The sequence below is a fragment of the Petaurus breviceps genome, unplaced genomic scaffold, assembly GCF_028583685.1.
Source record: "Petaurus breviceps papuanus isolate PSGF00001 unplaced genomic scaffold, PetGlider_PUasm1.0 90845, whole genome shotgun sequence".
NCBI lineage: Eukaryota > Metazoa > Chordata > Mammalia > Diprotodontia > Petauridae > Petaurus > Petaurus breviceps.
Window position 1 is genome coordinate 23,279,588 of NW_027187359.1, and position 20,958 is coordinate 23,300,545.

At 39.9% G+C, this 20,958-nt stretch overlaps 1 protein-coding gene and 1 long non-coding RNA gene across 3 annotated transcripts in view; both read left to right on the forward strand.

Annotated features, from left to right (window-relative positions):
• Nucleotides 1–20,958, forward strand: part of CDH13 (cadherin 13) — a 1,699,366-nt gene that overhangs the window by 154,652 nt on the left and 1,523,756 nt on the right. The window lies entirely within an intron of this gene.
• LOC138149292 (uncharacterized) overlaps nucleotides 5,802–20,958 on the forward strand; it is a 118,704-nt gene continuing 103,547 nt past the window's right edge. The window contains exon 1 of the long non-coding RNA XR_011165278.1: nucleotides 5,802–5,940. This is a non-coding gene — a long non-coding RNA (uncharacterized lncRNA). The remainder of the gene's footprint in view (nucleotides 5,941–20,958) is intronic.

A 20,958-nucleotide genomic window follows, 5' to 3' on the forward strand; every position in this document is an offset into this window, starting at 1 on the left:
CAGGCACCTAGTAGCTATGTGGCCCTGGGCAAGTCACTTAACCCCTATTTGCCTCAGTTCCTTGTCTATAAAATGGAGACACATGGGAGAAGGAAATGGCAAAACCATTCTAGTATCTTTGCCAAGAAAACCCCATGCACAAAGTCCATGGAGTCATGTAGGGTCAGATACAACTGAATGAATGACAACAACAATAAATTGTCAGTTGTTACTTGTGCCTGAAGATTGTCTGATTTTTGATTTGTCCTTGAATTCTGAGGGCTTCTTGGGTCCCAAAGCCAGTGGTGCCCATAGTCCATTTTTGTTCCCTGCCAATCAGGTCTCAGAGTATGTTTCTTTCTCTCTTCTTGCACAGGGTTCCACTGAGTTGTCTTTCCCTTCTTCATTCTAGTTGCCTGCAATGCAATAGGGTGTATATGAGTTTTATAGGGTGCCATTAATAATGGACCAAGTTAATCTGTGGTGGATTGAATCACATGACCCTAAATATAGCCAGATATAATTTGGTCCATACACATTGTTTCCATAGACCCAATGGAAGGAAAGAACCCACAGTAGGGAAGATAAAGAAAAAAAAGGCATGTGGTGAAGTGGGTAGAGTACTGGCATAGAGTAGAAAAAATCTGAGTTAAATTCCTGCCTCAGGATACACTTACTAGCTGTGTGACCCTGGGCAAGTCACTTAATCTCTCTCTTATTTGTAAAATGAAGATGGTAAGAGCACCTCCTTCATAAGGTTGTTGTAAAGATCAAAAGATAGCATATGGAAATTACTTTGTATGCCTTAAAATGCTATATAAATGCTGCCTAATTATTTAGGAGGAGGAGATAGTTAAGATACCTCTCTACTCCTTTGAGAGGGCCTAGGCCAGGGAAACTTGATAAATTTGAAAAAAAAAATCAATCACCATTCAGTTAAATACTAAGCTTCTATTTGACGGGTATGAAAAGTATGCATATAGTCAACATATAGGCATATGCATAGCATTGCTTTTCCACTGCTCTACTAAAGCCCTACTCTTAGAAAAGGCATCATGATGTAGTGACTACAGACTGAATCTGGGATCAGAAACACCTCAGACAATGGCTGTGTGGCAAATCAATTCATCTTTCTGTGTCTGAGTTTTCTCATTTGTAGAATGAGGGGTTAAGAGTTGGACTCAATGGCCCCGATGGTCCCTTCTTCTTCTAAATCTATGATCCTATGATCTTATGTGTTATTATGCTCTGGAGGGCCCTGAGGATTATTGAAGTCAAGGCCCATGGAGAATATACTTTAACAGGTTCTACCAAGCAGGAAAAGGCTTTGATTAAAAAGACCAGTAAGAATCAGCTTAGCTAAGGGTAGAGAGGCAATAAGGGGACAATTAAATGTGCTGGGAATATTCATTTCCTGACCCTTGGGTAGAAAGTTCATGCTTGGACCTGAAAGTTGACAGCAAAGCTCTCTCTGGGGGATGAAGTTATATTAGATCACTGAGCTAAACATTGGTCAGGAATGAATATCAGTGAAGTGGAAACAACCCGTCAAAGTCCCCACCCCCATCTTGGATGGGAAAAACTTCAATCTATTTCCCTGAGCACTGGGCTTTTCTCTTGGCTTCTAGCATCCTGGAACATGTCTAATACTCTTGTCAATTGTCTGAGTGTATGGAAGGTTAGCAAGGGAAGAAGCCACATGGGAAGGAATTCTTCTTGTTCTTCCAAACCCTTTTCTGTTGAGATGCCCCTAATACCTAGGGCCCTGTGGGCTGAATATTGCTGCAAGATCATAGATATGGCATTGGAAGTACCCTTAGAGTCTTAAGGCCTAAGAAATGTAATCGCCTTTCCAAGGTTACACAGCTGGTGAGCATCCAAAGTGGGATTTGAACTCAGGTTATCAGATTCCTGGAGCTAGCTCTCTTTCCATTGTACCATTCTTCCTGGTCTGGTCAAATTATAAAAGGCAGACTCCTGCTGCAGAAGTTTGTGATTTGTCTTGCATCAGTAAGGATGACCAGCCCTGCCAAAGGGGCTGTAAGTAGAGGAGAGAGTTCTACCTGCTGTGAGCCACTAACAATTGATAAGCTCCCGGGTTTGGGGACTGGTGTTCATTTCACTGGGCAGGCCACAAAGGGGATTGCTGTGAACAGCCTATTAGTAAGAACACAGCAGGGCCAAGTGAGTTCCATCAGTCAGCCTTCCAGTGCCCAAACTCTGGGGTTTCTAGTTCTATTAAAAAGGAAGAAAAATGAAATGTGTTTATTATCAAATGATACAGTTTTGGGAAAAGCTGTGTCGGGTCTGATGGGCCCGATGAGGATGCAGTTACAAGCTCTGCTTGCTCCCTTGAGGGGAGGTGGCAGGGTATAGATTGACTAATCTTTGCATAGGGGAGATAGATTAGGCGTGGAAGCAGGAAAACCGTAAGAAGCAGCTTAGATTGCCTGCTTTTCTCATCGATTTTTTCACTTGGTCACTCAAAAGTAGTGGGGGCTACAGAGAAATGTAATACAGAGTCCCTGCCCTCTACATTATTACTATCTATTTGTAGAGACATCACAATCAAAGGCAGCCCATCATTAGATTCCTAAATAAATGTGACCAATAGTTAATGGCATATATCCATGAAGGGAGAGATCACTATGGCATGGGCGTGGGGGTATCCAGACCATAGGATCATAGCTATAAAACTGAAAGGAACCTCAGAAGCCATCTAATCCAATCTGTTCATTTTTCAGATGAGGAAACTGAGGGAGGACTAATGACTTACCCAAGGTCACACAGTAGGTAAATAACTGTCTTTGATAGGATTTGAACTCACATCTTTTTATGTCAGTCTTTTTGACTTTCTACTACATGATACTTGAGGAAGGCCTTAAAAGATAAGTGCTAAGGGCAGCTAGATGGTGCAGTGAATAGAGCACTGTAAGGGTTATGGGATTTAAAGATCTTCCATGCCCCGTTGGACTTGGTGACATAGCAGGAAGGGGCGGAGCAAGAGGAAGTGGAAGCCAAGCTAGCGTTCCTGCAGTGGCTGGCGGTGGTGGTGACGGCGGCGGCAGCAGCAGAGGAAGTGGCAGCGCGAAGCCCTTTTTGAGTTAGGACTGCTAAGGACTTTCTGCTAAGGACTCCTGCTGAGGACTGCCAGGGGCCGGAGCTGCTGGGAGCGCACTTCCAGGACACTGGGTGGTTGCTGTGTGTGGGGAGAGGAGGACCTTTGCCTGAGGTAGCCTGTTCTGTTTTAAAGGCTTGAAAATGTGGGTGCTTTCTACTTTATCTACCTGTGCCAATATCATAACTACTCTGATGGCTTTCACTTTCTGGTTTTGGGACTCAGTCTTTTGGTATCTTAATAAATTTTCTAGTTTATTTCCTCATATGGCAAACATGACGTATTTTGTAATGGATAATTATATCAGCATATTTGTAATCTCTATAGGCATTGTGAATATGGCATTGCTGATACAAGCACTGGCCCTGGAGTCAGGAGGATCTGAGTTCAAATCTGGCCTTAGACACTTACACAAAACTAGCTGTGTGACCTTGAGCAAGTCACTTAACCCCAATTACCCTACCTTCCCCCCTCCAAAAAGCAAAAAAATAAAAAAAGATAAGTGGTAATTGGGTAGGTGAAAGTTAGAGGGGAGGCTTTCTTCATAAGTAAAATAATGTGAACAGAGTCCTGGAAGGGGAAATAAACATTTGCGGATAGTAAAGACAACAGCCTGACTGGAATAGATGGTTCTTTCAGAGAATGAGTGACAGTGGGCGGGTACTTAGGGCCATATTATAGAAAGTCTTACATGTCCAGCACAGTTCTAGAGGAATTTTGCCGCCAGAAAAGGGTGCTCATTTTGGAGAGAAGAATTTGAGCATGGCATACAGGATCAGTTGAAGGATTTGGGGATTAGGGACCTAGAAAAAGAAGTCTTAAGGGCTAGGCATCAAGATGAAGATTTTCAGTGTCTATTCCCGATGGCAGAGAATGTTTCATTTTTGTCATTCTATCCCAATAGCCCATACAATATCATACACTTAATAAGTACTTGTTGATTTATTGATTGAAGGATTATTTTGTGGAAGGGCTAAGAACAGCTGAAAGTTGAAAAGAGACAGATTGCTTTTGATGCAGTAATAATAGGTAATAACAGCTAACATTGATGGAATGCGTTAAGTTTTGTGAAGCACTTTCCATGTATGCGATCTCATTGGATCTTCAAGTAACCCCATGAGCTAGGTGTTTTTATCATTATTCTTACTTTACAGATGAGGAAACTGAAATGGAGAATGGCTAAACAGTTTGCTGCAGCACATACCATGAGTGTGACTGAGATTTGAGCTCGGCCCTTCCTGAGGTGGTTAGATTGTACAGTGGATAGAGTGCTGGGCCTGTAATCCTGTAAAGACCTGAATTCAAATTTGATTTCAAATAATTTACTCAGGGTGACTGTGTCACCCTGAGTAAATTATTTAATGTCTATCTGCCTTAGTGTCTTCAGTTGTGAAATGAGGATAACAACAGCACTCTTATCACAGGGTTACTGTAAAGATAAAATTAAATATTTGGAAGGTGTTTAGAATAGTGTCTGGCACATAGTAGGTACTTGATAAATGCTTGTAACCTTTCCTCTTTCCAAGTCCCTCCTGATGCTACAGACTACACTCTGCTATGCCACCTTGCTGACCTAAAGGAACAATTTTCTAACAATTAGAACTACCTGAAGTATTAGCCTGAAGGCTGCTTTTGGAGGAGTTTCCCATCAGGAAAGGTCTTCAAATAGAAAATGTAAGACCACTTGTTAAGGATGTTGTCTAGGGTGATTCTGTTCAGATAAAGGTCAAACTAGCGAATATTGGAGTTTGATTCCACCTTGGTTATTCTGTAAGTTGATGTCTATACACAAGAAAGTGACTCTGGACATCTGTGGGTGTATTAGAGAGATTAGAAACTAGAGAAAGGGAGACAAGATGAAAGGCTACAGCAGATGTCCATCATGGGAGAAGGAGAGGAAAGGAATGGGACAGTGTAAAGGGTTTGAACTAGATGACTATGGGAAGGAAAGAAAAATATCATATCAGCTAGAAATGAGGGAAGAACAGATAAGATTTGGTAACTGATAGGATGTGGGGGAGTAAAGAGGGAACAGTCATCAAGGCTGAGTGACTGGAAGAATGCTGAATGCTACTCAGTGAGATAGGGGAACAGTTAGGGGGAGTATCTAGCAAAGGATAATTCTGTGAGGAATGGAGTAGGTGAGTTCATTTGTAGAGGTGTTTAGTCTGAAAAGGTGATATCTAGTAGGCAGTTGGAGGATGCATCGGTAAAGATTTTTTTTTTTGCCATTTTGTTAATGGTTGTTGCTCATCTTTCATTTTTTACGAGGACCCATGACATCACTGGGTGATGTTCTGACTTGTGTGTGAATTGGATTTAAGTGAGGCAGCTCTGCACAAAGTCATCAACCTCACTCTCTTTTCCAGAGTCATCAAAGTCCAGTGGCAGGACAAAAGTGCTGATGACTGGTGATGGCAGAGATGCAGTGGATGATGTTGGTATCTTGACGTCTGAGCGAGCTTTCCGTGCTCCACAGCACCTGCTTCAGCTGCCTTCATGGCTCTTGGAAGAAATTGTTCCCATCCATTCATTCTGCTGGGGGACATCGTCTCAGTCTTGGGGCAGACGTCCCCCTAACTCACAGATGGGTTTGAGGCCTGTTGGTTACCCTTAACCTGGTTTAGCCTGTTTCCCGAGATGGTGTGGGTGTGGCTGCTGTGCATGTTACAGCTTCTGGGAGCCACAGGGGAGAGTCAGATGAGAGATTAGTTAGAACACTAAAGGTGAATGAGCAGCCCTGAAAAGGACTCAGCAAGCACTCGCACCAGAGGCACTTGTCCTCCCAGAACACCACGTACCCCTGCTGATGGTGGACAAATAGAAAGGGCAACACCCAGAAGGTAAAAATCGCTACTCATTTTGTCCCCCATTTTCTCACTATCCTGGCTATTTGATTTTTGTTTTTGTCCCTATGCCAGATGCTTCTGTGTCAATAAAAAAAATACCTAGGCAGATTTTCTACCAGTTTACATTATCCATAGTGTTGCACTTCTTTTTCATCTCAAATGATGGAGAGTCAACTGTAGACCATTACTGCCAACAATCACCTCCATTCAGTTTTAATATGTTTTTTTTTTCTCCCAGTTACCTGGTTCACATGAATACAAAAATGTTTCTGTGTAGCATAATGGAAGCAAGAACCTAGTATTATTAAATGCCCAAAGCATTCTATTCATCTCATAATCTGTGCTGCTTTCTGAATACTAAGAGACAAATGATAGCTTTGGTCATGGACAATAGAGCTGTGGTCAGGCTTTAAAGAAGAACTTCAAATTGATGACCATAAATATAAAATCAGAGTGACTTGACTAATCAGGGTAAAAGTTTAAGCCAGACTGGTGTGCTAATAAGCAGCTTGAAGAGATGGAGCTCAGGGTCTTGTTCACATTTTCTCCCAAGTAAAAAAAAGTAAAAATGGTGTTCATTGGGTTTAAGTTTCTTAACGATTTGGGGTGGGGGTGGTCAGAAGGGTGCAAAGCAAAGCTAGAATCATTGTGTAGTTGGAAGTATACTGGATTTGGAGTCAGAGGATAATGGGTTCACATCTTGATTTTTTTTACTCTCTATGCCACCTTGAAAAATTCACTTGACCTGAATGTGCCTTAGTACTCTCATCTGCTAAGTGAGACAAAAGGACTAGATGACCTCTAAGGTCCCTTTTGGCTTCAAGTCTTATAACTTGAATAGGCAGAAGAATGGTTCACAGGATTTGGAAGAGGAAGGTAACTCAGAAGTCACTGTGTCCAATATCTTCAACTTACAGACGAGGACACTGAGGTCTAGAGAAGAGAAAGATTTGCTCTAGGTCACATCAATTCCAAGTGACAGAAACAGAATTTCAATAGGGAAGACAAAGAAATAGGCATTTATTAAGTATTTACTATGTGCTATATTTAATTGTGGAAAATGAGGGGGGTATAAATATAACCAAAAAAGGAAGCCAGTCAGTCCCTGCCTTCAAGGAGCTTACATTCTAAAGGGTATATGTAGCGGGAGGAGAATGGAGATACCTAGGTAAGAGAATGGTGTTAAAGTTCAGAGAGTCAGAAGTATTTTGGGGAGGGCAATGGTGGTTGGCTGACCTGAGCCTCTCCCCTAAATGGAGTAACTGAAGGAGATCACCAATGGGATTATAGGTTGAGCATGGTAGAAGGATATTAGAGGGTGAGAAAGCCATGGGAACAGATGGATATTCCAAGGTGAGGAGGCCCAAGGGGCTGAGAGTGGTTCTAGGGTAAGACTTCAGCTGAGACATGGTGTTGAAGTTTGGAGAAGTGTACCTTCTTATTCCAAATCTCATTTCTACCATACTGTATTGCCACTATACTGTATTAGTTTCCATTTTCCCAGAAACCCTTCTCCTCTCTGGAGGTCATTGGATATAAGGTTTTGCTGTATTCCTAACAGAAAATTTTCAGTGAAGCTTCAGTATCTTTACTTTCAGTAGGACTCTTGGAATGGTGGATGCCCTGTTATCCTGTTATGTGAAATGGGATCTTTTCCTCATCAAGGTCACTAGCACAGCTGCTGCTGAGCTCTGTGGAGTCTGGGACAATACTAGTTCACTCACCGTTACCTCATGATACCAACAGCCCTGTAACCAGGAACAAAAGCAAATAGTACATATAGAAGAAAACCAAGACTGGCAGCTTTTTGTGTATTACTTGGTCTTTTGTTTTGATACAGACTTAGGAAGGTTTGGGATACTAATAGTCCACACAAGGAAATATGGAACAAGCAATAATACAGAAAGGCAAACCTGTCTTTTTTTTTTTTTTAAGGAGCTATATTGACAATATGAAGGACTATTAGGGAAGATGGTATAAAAAGGTTCAATCCACCAGGATCTGGTTAAAATGATGTCTACCCCACTGTGGCCCCACAGGAAATGGGTTACCTACTCAAACCAATAAAGTCCAGTAAAGGTGAATTTTGGGGGAGTTCTTACCTGGTTCTAGAAACACAAGACTTTGGGAAAGGGGAATAAGGTGATTGGGCCTGGAGACTGGTATTGATTGATAAAGTTAGAAGAGGAAAGACTCCTGAGGAATTTGTGGCTAGTTTATATTCAACCCCCCTCCACAATTGCTGGTCTTACTTTGACAGAGTGACTTGGGTTTTGACCATCCCTGGGAATTTTTAACTTAGTTGAATTGGGAGGTTACAAGGAGGGTGATTGCATTGTTGAATTTGGTGCCTATAAAGGTCTATATGACAGGGGGTGGGGTGGGGGGGTTGGGGAGGGAACTAAAGAAGAACTGTGTTTTTATGACCTAGCTTTCTAGCTACTCTTAAATCATTTAGAGAGGGTAGAGACTATGATTTTTAGGCTATCTGGTCTACCCTCATACTAAGATGATCCTCAGCAAAGCTGTAAATTATTTGGTGTTCCCCTTTCTCCACCAGGTTGGGGCATTCCTTTCCCTTCGCTCTTGCAATCCTTTCCTCTCTAGATTCTCAGTTTTACCAGTTCTGTTCTCAAGAATTGCCATCCACTCTGATTTTCCTCTCCCTTTATGACTCACCCCCTTTGCCTGTGTTTCAAAACTGACCTGGCTTGTGTCAGCTCCCTTGAGATCTGTGAGGAATATAATAGCCTCCCCATCCATCTAAATGAAATGTCTTAAGGAAGCTCAAAAACTTCCTGAATCACACTGTCAGGGTAAGACCTGAAGTAATAGCCAAAGCTTCTCCCCGCCCCCCCCTCCCCCCCACTGGAGAGTTGGAATACCAACTTGCTGCCAATTTTCCCCTCGGGTTCCCTCAGCATGAGTCAGCACCAGTCTTGAACCTTGACATACATTCATACTCCCCACTCCTTTATACCAGTGGCTAGTACTATTAGACTCAGAGAACTGTATAAAAAGACAAACTGTGTCACATGTGCTGAGTACCCAATTTCCCCTGAGGACCCACTGGACTTGATCTCTTTCCATTATTCTCTCTGAAAGCCTTTCATTTTTTTCAGTATCTCCTTCCACAAAGCTGATTTTCTTTATTGTTTTGTGGTGACCTCCATGTTTCCATATATGAGACCCTGGTGTTCCAAACCTTCCTAAGTCTGTATTAAGACAGGTTGTTCCTCAGGGAGAGCTAATCATAGGTTCTTAGGAACATACCTTTAAAATTGGAAGGAACTTCAGAGTTTATTAGGCACAATCTTGTTTTAAAGAGGAAGAAACTGAGTTTCAGAAAGGTGGACTGACTTGCTCAAAATCTCAGAGGCAGAAATAAGATTTCAGCCCAGGTCCTATGATCAGATGAATTGTTTCTACTTTGGCGTTAACAGATAATAATGGGCTCCCATCTCACACCTCAAAGAGCATTTTATTTAAGCTAAGATATGGGAAAAGATCCAATGCCTTAGTCCCAAAGAATGGATTTTTTTTTAAGCAATTGGGGTTAAGTAACTTGCTCAAGGTTACACGGCCAGTTATTTCTGGGTGTGGTGCTGAGTGTCTGAGCCTGGGATTCGATCTCCAGGTCATCCTGACACTGGAGCCGGTGCTCTTACTTGCTGTGCTACCTGGACTCCCCAAAGAATGGATTTTTAATGATGAGATTTTAGACACCTGGGTAGGTTGCAGGAAGAATTTTCCCCATTATCCCATAAACCACGTGAGTACTAATTCAGTCTTGGAGATGTAATGTTAGGGTAGAAGTTTTGTTCCCCCTTTACCTCTGTGACAGTACTGCTCATATGGAGAGACTAGAAGGGGACCACAAGGACTCCCTCCTACCTTAGTTGAACAAATCCCTATTGTTAGAATCATAGGAACATTTATTTATAGCTGGATGGAACCACAGAAGTCATCTAGTACAACACCTTCATTTTATACGTGAAGAAACTGAGACCAAGAGAGGTTAAGTGATTTACCCGAGGTCAAATAGGTAGCAAATGTCAGAGGTGGGATTTTAATTTGATCCTCTGACTTCAGAACATTCTAACTTTTATAATCCTAGAAAAATCTTTCGAAACTCATTGCCTACGCTTCTCTCTTCTTTCCCCTCAACCCTTTCCAAACTAGCTTTCAATCTCATTACTCAATGGAAACAGCTCTCTCCAGAGTTGCCAATGATCTCTTAATTGCCAAATATGAAGGTCTTTTCTCAATTCTCACCCTTCTTGACCTATTCCACTACCTTTGATAGCTAGGTGGTATAATAAATAGGTAGTATTTTGGACTTGGAGTCAGGAAAACCTGAGTTCAAATCCTCTCCATATTTTTAACTGCTCCTGGGCAAACCAATTAATTTATTTTAGCCTCAGTTTCCTTAAACTGATAATAATAATAGCACCTACCTCCCAGAGATGTTATGAGACTAAAAATGTAAGACATTTTGCAAACCTGAAGTTTATTGTATAAAAGTTAGATATTATTTGACACTATTAACCACTTTCTGCCTATTCTGTCCAAATTTTCTCTTTCCTTTGTTCATTTATCACTCATATACCCATTCACAGTAGGTATCCCTTAAGTCTCAGTTTTGTGTCCTTTTTTTCTTGATATACTCTTGATGACCTCATCATTTCTCATGGTTTTGATTATCTTTCATTTTTTTTTTGCTTTTAAATTTTATGTTTATTTTTAGTTTACAACATTCATTTCCACAAGATTGGGAGTTACAAATTTTCTCCCCATCTTTCTCCTACCCACCACCCCAAAACAGTGATCTCTCTGTATACCTCCTCTCCCAATATGCTCTCTCCTACATCCTCCTTCATCCCCTCCTCCAACTTTCTGGTAGGACAAGATGGATCTCCATACCAGTGCCTGTATATCTTATTTCCTATTGCATGTAAAAAAGGAAAAATAATAATAATATATTTTTTGAACATTTGATTTTAAAACTTTGAATTCCAGATTCTTTCCCTTCTTCCCTTATCACCCACCCTTACTGGGAAGATAAGCAATTCGATGTAGGTTGTACATGTGGAGTTATGAAAAACATTTCCATAGTGGATATTTTGTGAAAGACTATATTTCCCTCTTTCCTATCCCACCCCCCACTTGTTTTATTTTCTACTTTGACCCTGTCCCTTTTCAAAAGTGTGTGCTTCTAACTACCCTCCCCCTCCCCCAATCTTCCCTCCCTTCTATCATCCCCCTCTTATCCCCTTTCCCCCTACTTTCCTGTACGGTAAGATACTCAATTTAGTGTGTATGTTATTCCCTCCTTAAGTCAAATTCAATGAGAGTAAGGTTGACCCATTCCCTTTTACTTTCGTGTTCTTCCCCTCCATTGTAACAGTTTTCCCTTGCCTCTTTTATATGAGATAATTAACCCTATTCTGTCTCTCCCTATCTCCTCTTATTGTATTCCTCTCTCACCTGTTAATTTTACTTTTTAAATATCATCCCTTCCTATTCAATTGGTCCTGTTCCCTCTGTCTAGGTATACCTGTACACATATGTAATGACAAGTAAAGGCAACTTCTAAGGTTCAGGATACCAGCATAGCAACTCTCCATTTTATTCAGTGACAAATTAAGGCAAAACATTCACAGAACAGAGAAAATCAAAATACAGCTTTCACAAGGTAAAATTCAATAATTTCCAAGTACTACTCCACCCCTGGAAAGTACATTCATTTAGACAATCACAAAGTCTCTCTTCTCAAATGGAGATTAGTTTCCAATCATAAACAAAGTACATTTCATTTGGTCAGTCACAGAGCACAAAAAAAGTCAAAAGTTTCCCACCCCTGGATCACAACTGAATTACAATTATCATCAGTTAACACCAAGCACCTTCTCAAAAGGGGAAGTAGAGGGCACAAAGGCCACCTACCTCTGAGCTACAGCAAGGTTAAGATATCACCACAGCACTTAATACCCAAAGAGAGGTCTTTTCTTCATCTTGACCTGAGGCAAATTCTCAGCAATCTTTCTTCCTGGGAAGACAAAGCTTAACAAAGTCACAATATACATTGCCGGTGTCCTCATCAATTCATTCTCTGCCTACAGAACAGTCTCAGGACCCCAGAAAACATCAGCAAGACCCTCTTCCAGAATTTCTGTAAACATACAACAAGAAAATTCTTCTTCAGGGCTTCTGAACCAACAGCAAGGTTCTAGGACCTCTACAATGGCAGCACTGTCCTGCACCAGTGGATAAATCTGGCAAAACAACATCAATTCACTCTGTCTGCAGAGCAGTCTCAGGACCCCTGAACCAACGGCAAGGTTCCAGTACCTCTGCAACAACAGCACTGTCCTTCACCAGTGGACAAATCTGGCAAAATAACATCAAAACAGACAGACAAAATACCAGCATCACAGCCATGTCTCCTCAGTCCTTGGCAGCTCTGGGTGGCAGCTCTCAAAAGTCTTGGGCAGATCCTACTGGTTGTCAGCAATCCTCCACAATGCTGCTCCCAAAAGTTCTTCTGCCTCTTTCTGCTTGGACCTCCTCTCTAAATCCATGGCACCAGCTCCTCCCAGTTCAGCCTCTCTTTTCACTTCAACAAGTCCATCCCACTAGTGGGATTCACAGGCTCTGGGTTTTAACACTCAACCTGAAAACCAAGCCAATACAGGGGGATCTTTAAATTCCATTACTATTGCAACATATTAATCATATGCACATATACCCTCCTATATAGACATATATATATATGTATGTATGTATACATACATACATTTATATACATTCATATTCCTGTCAACTATCCTCATACTGGGAAAAGTTTCATAAGTAACAATTATCATTTTTCCATGAAGGAATGTAAATAGTCCAACTTTGATAAGTTCCTTATGATTTCTTTTCCCTGTTTACCTTCTCATGCTTCTGTTGCTTCTTGTATCTGAATGTCAGATTTTCTATTCAACTCTGTATTTTTCATCAAGAATGCTTGAAAGTCCTCTATTGCACTGAATGACCATATTTTCCCCTGAAACATGATGCTCAGTATTGCTGGACAGGTGATTCTTTGTTTTAATCCCAGCTCGTTTGACCTCTGGAATATCGTATTCCAAGTCCTTCAATCCCTCAGTGTAGAAGCTGCCAGATCCTATGTTATCCTGATTGTGTCTCCACAATATTCAAATTGTTTCTTCTTGGCTGATTGTAATATTTTCTCCTTGATATGGGAACTCCAGAATCTGGCTACAATATTCCTAGAAGTTTTCTTTTTGGGATCTTTTTCAAGAGGTGATGGGTAGATTCTTTCAACCTCTGTTTTGCCCTCTGGTTCTAAAACATCAGGGCAATTATCCTTGGGAATTTCTTGAAGGATGATTTCTAGGTTCTTTTTTTGATCATGGCTCTCAGGTAGTCCAATATTTTTTAAATTATCTCTCCAGGATCTATTTTCCAGGTCACTGGTTTTCCCAATGACATATTTCACATTCTCTTCTATTTTTTCATTTGTTTGGATCTGTTTAATAGTATCTTGATTTCTCATAAAGTCACTAGCTTCCATTTGCTCCAATCTAATTCTGAAGGAATGATTCTCTTCAGTGAGCTTTTGAAATTCTTTTTTCATCTGGCAAATTCGTCTTCTTAAGGCATTCTTCTCCTCATTGGCTTTTTTGGTTATGGGGGGAGCTCATGGAGTTTTCCTGCTTCTATGCCTCCATCTTGGCTCTGCCACATGGTTTTAGTCACCTCTATGTAGATGACTCCTGCATCTACACCTGTGATCATGGTCTCTCTACTGATCTCTAGCCATACAGCACCAACTACCATTTCAAATTGTATGTCCCAGTGCCATATCAAATCTGACATGCTGAAAATAACTAATCTGCCTTAGCCACAGTCCATACTGCCTACTAAATTTCTCTGTTTCTTTTTAGGACACCAACATTCCTTTTTTTCCAGGCTTTTAACCTTGGCATTACCCTTGACTCCTCACTTCAAATGTCTGGTTCTTTGTCAAATACTGTAATTTTACCTCCACAGTATCTTTTGGCTCTGACCTTTTCTTTCCATTCATATAACCACTAGCCTATTTTAGGTCCTCATCACTTTATTTCTTGGTTATTGGTGTGGGTGGCTTTGTCACTCTGCCTCATGTCTTTCTCCTTTCCAGTCCAAGCAGCAAACAGGTGTTAAAATTGTTTTCCTTAAATAATGGAGTTATCATGTCACATCATTACTCTCTATTGCTTCTACCATAGAATAAACTATAAAAAACTCTGTTCGGCTTTTAAAACCCTTCACAACTTGGTGCCAACCTATCCTTCTAATCTCAATATAGACTACTTTCAATTTTTCACTCTATAGTCCAGCCAAACTGTCTTTTTCTCTGTTCCTCACATATAGTGATCTATCTCCTGTCTGCACTTCTTTGCCTGGGTCAACCCTCATTTCAATGTATTCCCTCTTTGCCCCTGTCTAATAGAGCTTTAACTTCCATTAAGACTCAACTCAAGTACCAATTTCTTTTTTCATAAACATTTCATAAAAAATCATCTTTTTATTCCCATGTTTGGTGGATCTGGGGAAGAGGAGACATTCATGGTACAGGGGATTCCTGTCTCCAGCTCTTTGTGTGCCCTCGTTTGCCATACTTGAATGAATCCAAGTCCCTGACAATCTGGCACCAAGGTCCGGGATGCTTACTACTTGAGGTACAAGTGAAGGATGTCATTGATTGTCTTTGGCTCAGGGTTGAAGCACTTCAAGATCTGAGCGAGCATGTTGTCTGATTGCTGCTCAGCCCTATTATTTGTTTAAAACTTCAACTGGTTATTGTTTTTGTGAGCTCTCAGGCCAGGTAGTGTCTCACTGCAATCTCTAATATTTGTACTTTGCTACTGATGTGCATGGATTTGCCTGATTTGGGCTTAATGTAATTAGGTGTTTGTCTTCCCTTGAGTAATTGCCTAAAGCTTTCTATTTCTTCTTGGGAGGTATCTTCTTTGCAATACAGAGGTCTGCTTCTGCCTCACGATTCTTGTCTCCTTTTTTCCTCCCTCTTCTTCCCCTGGTGGATCTTCCTCCTCATTCTCTTTCTTGCTTTCACTTTTTTATTCTATGCCTTTGGGACTGTCCTCTTCCTGCTTGATCACTTTAGGTTTCCCTCCTATCTTCTCTTGGGAGCTCCTGGAGTCATCTGATCTATGTAATATGCTTCCTGGCCCTGAAAATCCCCACTGGCTCTATCTTTACAGACCTCATCATTTGAGCCTTTCTTATTTTTATCTCCCTCCTCCCTCCAGAGGGATTCAGCTTCTTCTTGGTCTTACATTCACTTCTCCCCATAACCATTGCCATCATCTGAGTTCATCTCTAGGTCATCCTCCTTGTTACAGATCCAGGGATCAATGAATTTCTTTTGACCCTTCTATTTCTCTTTCTCTTCATGCTCATTGTGGTCCTGGTCCTTAAACTACTGATGCTGCATGATGCTGAAGTTCAGTACCTTTGCCTTCCTCTCCCTCTTCTACTTGAAGTGAGTGTTTGTTACCAGGTCAGAGGACTAAAACTCTACCCACTGTACATGGAAGACTTCAAAGTCTGTATCAGGACACTGGGTGAAGACATAGTAACAGGAGGCATTTTCTCCTCCATGAGTCTTTTGAGTGCTTTATGTTTCATTTTTATTAGAGGGAGCTGATCTTCAGCCTTGAATGTCTTGAGGATAATTTTCTATACTTCTCCCTTTCCTCATTCTTAGGTTCTGGTTGAATAGGCTACTACTCCCAGACTCTGGTACCTCTTCTTCCTGATCTTTTTGCTGCTCAGGTTGTGTTCCCTCTCATCCTGGTTCCAGGTTGAGAAGGAGATCTTGTCAGCTGCATTGAAAGCCTTGATAGTATACTTTTTGAAAGGGTTTATGGGAACTGTAATAACTATGTTCAGTTCCAATCTGGTTGCTATATCCAGGGACATCTTGGCCAGAGCTGAAGTTATTCTGGAGGGAGTGGGACAGGCAGAGGAAGGAAACTCACACCTCCTCCTCCCCCTAACACACACGGATTTTGGCTGTAATTGCTTCCAGATCTCCAGCTCAGATCTCAAGCAAGATAGTGCTGCTATCTAAGAACCACCTAAGTGGCAGATCTGAGCAGTCCTCCTCCCCTTCCCCCCAGGAGGGGGCATCAAGACATAGCCACAACCAAATGGCTATAACTCAAAATTTCTTAGAGAATTACAGGTCACCCTATTGTGGGGGAGGAATACACTCTTACTATTTACCTCCATAACTTCTTTTTATTGACTTTTTGGAGGGGGGAAGGCAGAGAAATTGGGGTTAAATGACTTGTCTAAGGTCACATGGCTAGTAAGTATTAAGTGTCTGAGGCCAAATTTGAACTCAGGTCCTCCTGACTCCAGGGCCAGTTCTCTATTCACTGAGCCATGTAGCTGCCCCCTCTAAGCCCGCGTTGGCTGCTTACAAACAAAATAAACCTAAAGAAATAAATTTACTCCTAAATTTTTAAAAAGTACTTTTAATTAAATTTTTTTTACAATGCCATATTTTCCCAGTAACTCCCTTTTCTTTCTATAGTGCTATCCTATATAACAGAATTTTAAAATGGGATTTTATTTTCTTATCTAATATTTTTTCACTTTTTCATTTTATTGGATTGCTTAATCCATTCATACAAAAATTATGAGAGAAGTTTTTTCTCCATATGCTTATATTATTATTTTTTGAACTAGGATCGTTTCTCTCTTCCTCTATAAAGACGGTACTTTTCCTCTTCAGTTATTTTAGCTTAATCTACTTTGTCATCACTATTTCCACTAATTCTCTTTGCCTCACTCTAAAGTTCTCTCCCTCCAACCCATTTGCTACCCTTTCTCCTAGTTTTAAAGAACGACCTTTCTTGTTTGTTACCTTTTTATTTCTTATTTTTAAACTAGTTTTCTAATTTTTCCTCTCCATTTTTCTTTTCAGTCAAGTAGACAATATCTTCCTTCTTATCTTCTCCTTCAACTTGTTTTATTTCTTAGTTTTGAAATTTTTTGTTCTTTACTTTTTTTTTCTAAAAGGTATCTTTCCCTCATTCTCTTCATTATTTATGTTCCATTTTTGTCTTTTCTAGATTTATTATTTTATTCTTTGCCTTTATACTTATTTAGATCTTCTTTAGTATTTGCGTTCTTCACAGAGTTAAAGCTCCTAAGGTAACTATTTTGAGTTCCCTCTTCTAAACATTTCCTACATAATTGTCTTTTTATTTCCTAAGTACTGATTCCTGCAGGTGATAGAGATGCCTTCTAGTAGGAATGCTCCTATGTTCTGATTGTACAGTTCATTATTATCCATTGCCTTTCCCATTATCATTTTTTCCCTCATTTTCCATGACATCTCCTGGGATCCCCCACTCTTTGGGATGTCAGTTGTCCATAGGAGTTCTGATTTCCCTTTTCCTGAGGTAAGATGAATTTTCTCTCTGAGAACCAAATCTCCACAGATTATACCCATTGGAATGTGCTTATCTCATTATGTAGAAGATATCTCTCCTCTCATGGGAGTGTTCTTCAGTGGCACCCCTTTCCCTAACTGAACATTATCACCTTCTCTTTCTTTCTGTTTCAACTCATCTCTTTTCCTCCTCACCCATTCTCCTGTAGTTCCTCTTCTTTCTGAGAGGTTACGTTGCTAATCATTTCACTTAATTAGGGCACATTTACCTGTTCTTCTCTATCTTCTTCCTCCCTTCTTTCTTTTTATTTACCCTCCCATTCTGTAATTTATTCCCACAAAAATATTGATTCATTTGTAGGCTGAACATTATGAAGTATAGTCCATGATGTTTCAGATCTGTTTTCCCCATTCTCACTTCTATTTGACTTCTGCTTTCACCCATGTCTCATTGTATAGTTCAGAAAGAGCTTTCTTAATTTCTCTTGGTTGATAATTTGTTATTGGTGTTGCTCTTCATTGTTGTATTTTCAAAAACATTTTTCTTATGCTTCTGTTATCTGGGGTGTTTGAAAATCAGTTTTGGCTCTTTTTGTAGGAATGTATTATGTCCCTTTGGTTTGCATCTTGAAGTCTTTTCACTCTTTAGAATACATTATTCCATTCCCTCTTGAAGTTTTGGGTGGGTATAAAATAGCCTTTCCTTTATAGTTTGTCTTCTTTTCTGGTCTTTTGTAGACTGTGTTATTTGTCTTTGGAATTGTTAAATTTAAATATTAAGTGTCTTGGAGTTTACAACATAGGATTTACTATTTTTTTGTAGTCAATTTTCAATATCAATTGTCATTTTGTTTTCTGTGTTGAAAAATCTATGCATTATGGTGTTCAGTTTTTTTTTTAACTTATGTTCTTATGGGAGAGCTATAGTAATTAAGTTGGTTCTATGCATCTTGTTTTCAAGGTCAATATGCTTTGTTTGTATGGACATCAAAGGTTTTCTTTCAATATTTTTTTTTGCTTCTCTTCTTACAGATTATCCTTCACTTCTGTGTATTTGCATTACCAACTAATTATTCTCTCTTCTATTTTTTGTGTGTGACTTGTCATCATGGATTTTTCTATTTTGCCAATTAATTCTACTGTGCAGACCACAAATTCTGTGTTCAAAATTCTTAGCTCTCTTTTAAATCCTTCAGGAATATCTTATTATGGGTTCATACATTCTTGAGAATCCACAGGGTCCTCTTTCTTATCAAATATTGATTCAGTTTCCTTTTTCTGGCAACATTTATTCACAGATATGGAGGCCTTATTCCCTTTTGTTATTAATATCTTCTCTGATAGGCTATATTCTTATGTTCAAGGTCTTTAACTTTAGGATGTATTCCTCTTAATATCTTAGATAATTTAAATTTCAACCCCTCCCCTTAAGCTCCCCTACTGCTCAGTTTCTGATTCCTTCCTCTTTTATAACAAATCCCCAAGGATTGGATCTCAAAGTTATTTCAGGTTGGGGGAATTCACTCTTCACTGACCTCAATCTCTGCTCTATATGACTTCTGTTTTCCCAGAAGTAGCCAAAACTGAATGCTGGGCCCTTTGATTCAAGCAGGCCTGGTGTGTCTATGCACATGCATCTTGTCACACTTCTCTCCATTCTTCATTTCTCTAATTACTCTTATGACACATAGAATAGCTTCTAAAGCCCTACCAGAATATGGTGGTTGTTGGGATAGTGGATACTGAGTGAGTATGTTTAGGGTTAGATTACCATTCTCCTCTTAGTTCATAGATTTTGACCACAGAATTCTTAGACTGTGGAGATAACTGACATTTCTTTGTCTATTCTACATAATTCATTTTTGGAGAAGTTTCAGAGGTTGTAAAGATTGGAGAAAGTGTTTAGGCCTCCATGTTCTTGACCATGTGACCTGGGAGTAGAAATATTTACTCTTAAACATTAAAAATTCACTAAATAATAAATCAAAATTAAGAATAATCATAAAATTTCCTAATTAGAAAGCAAAAACAAGAATTAGCAACATATAACAATTAATCCATTAAGCCTAGGTCACTCTTTGCTACCAATGGATAAGTATCCATTGGGGAAAGTGGGTGCACACTAATAGTGAGGCATATGGGTAGAAAAAATACATGTACCAGAAATAAATCCACACTCTGGATTGTCAATTTTGCTCTCCTTTATTTTTTGGGGGAATATTCTTTACTATTCATTACCTGCTGAACAAAACTACTTCTCTGATAGATTCTTCCCTTCTGGTCCTTACAACTTTCCTTCTAGGTTAAACCACTTCCTTATTGAAAAAATGCCAAATTATTTTAGCACACAGCTACTGTTGGCATTATACTCAGATAGTGTCAAACTATTTCAGTAATAAAATGCACTTTTAATCTGGAGAACTGCCATGCTCATCATATCTCCTCTGGGGCTCTGAGGAGTTTCTGACTCTTAATTTGTAGATAGAAATAGAACTGTAACCTTTCTTCAGTCTGCTCTTTAAATAACGGTATTACATTTTGTCCAATCACCTCTCAATAAAGTCCCACCTATTTTTCTTTTTTTGCCTTTTGGAGGGCAATTGGGGTTAAGTAACTTGCCCAAGGTCACACAGCTAGTGTTTTTTTTTCCTTTTTATGTATTAAGTGTCTGAGGCCAGAACCGAACTTGGGTCCTCCTGACTCTGTGGCTGGCGCTTTACTCACTGTGCCACCTAGCCACCCCAACTATTTTTCAATCAGCCCAGGTAAGAGTAAAAAAGTAGATGCAAAACTTATCTTTTTCCTACTATTTTTTCCCCTCTCAAGCCAGAGGAAAATAGAAGGCCACATAGAAAATGTTTCCCTTCCTAGGTTATAGATGGCACTAGTGGGCAATATTGCTTTTCTCTGGCCAATCACAATATAGTGAAGCAATACCTCTTCAAACAGTAGAGCCCTTCTGTTTTAGTCAGCCCTTTCAACTCAAGGAAACTGCAGTTCTCTCCTGTGTTCTCTCTCTTGCCTTCTTTAGACTACTCCTGCACTTAGCTTTTCTCATTCTCCTACATTCATTTCTAACTTCTGATGCTTCAAATCAAGGCCCTCCTCATGGGCAGTAACTCATCTCTAACTTATGGTGTTGAACTCAAACAATCCATCTTTCTGTCACTTATGATACTAACAATCCTTATATAAAATTCCATATAACTCAGTTATTTGATTTATAGTTTACCAGCTATAGGCTTCAACACTCTCAAAAGTTTTATTTAAATAAGCTGATGGACCATGCATTGTGACCATCTTTAATTTTATCAGTTCTGTCTTCAGACAAGTCCTCTGAGTACATTTATCTGAGGGCCAATTTTCTCTGGGGTTCTCAGAACAGAATTTGTCTTTTAAGAATTTTTATCTAGGGGCGCTAGGAGCAGTGAATAGAGCACCAGCCCTGGAGTCAGTCCGACCTGAGTTCAAATTCAACCTTGGATAGTTAACACAAAAACTAGCCTTGTGATCTTGGGCAAGTCACTTAACACCAA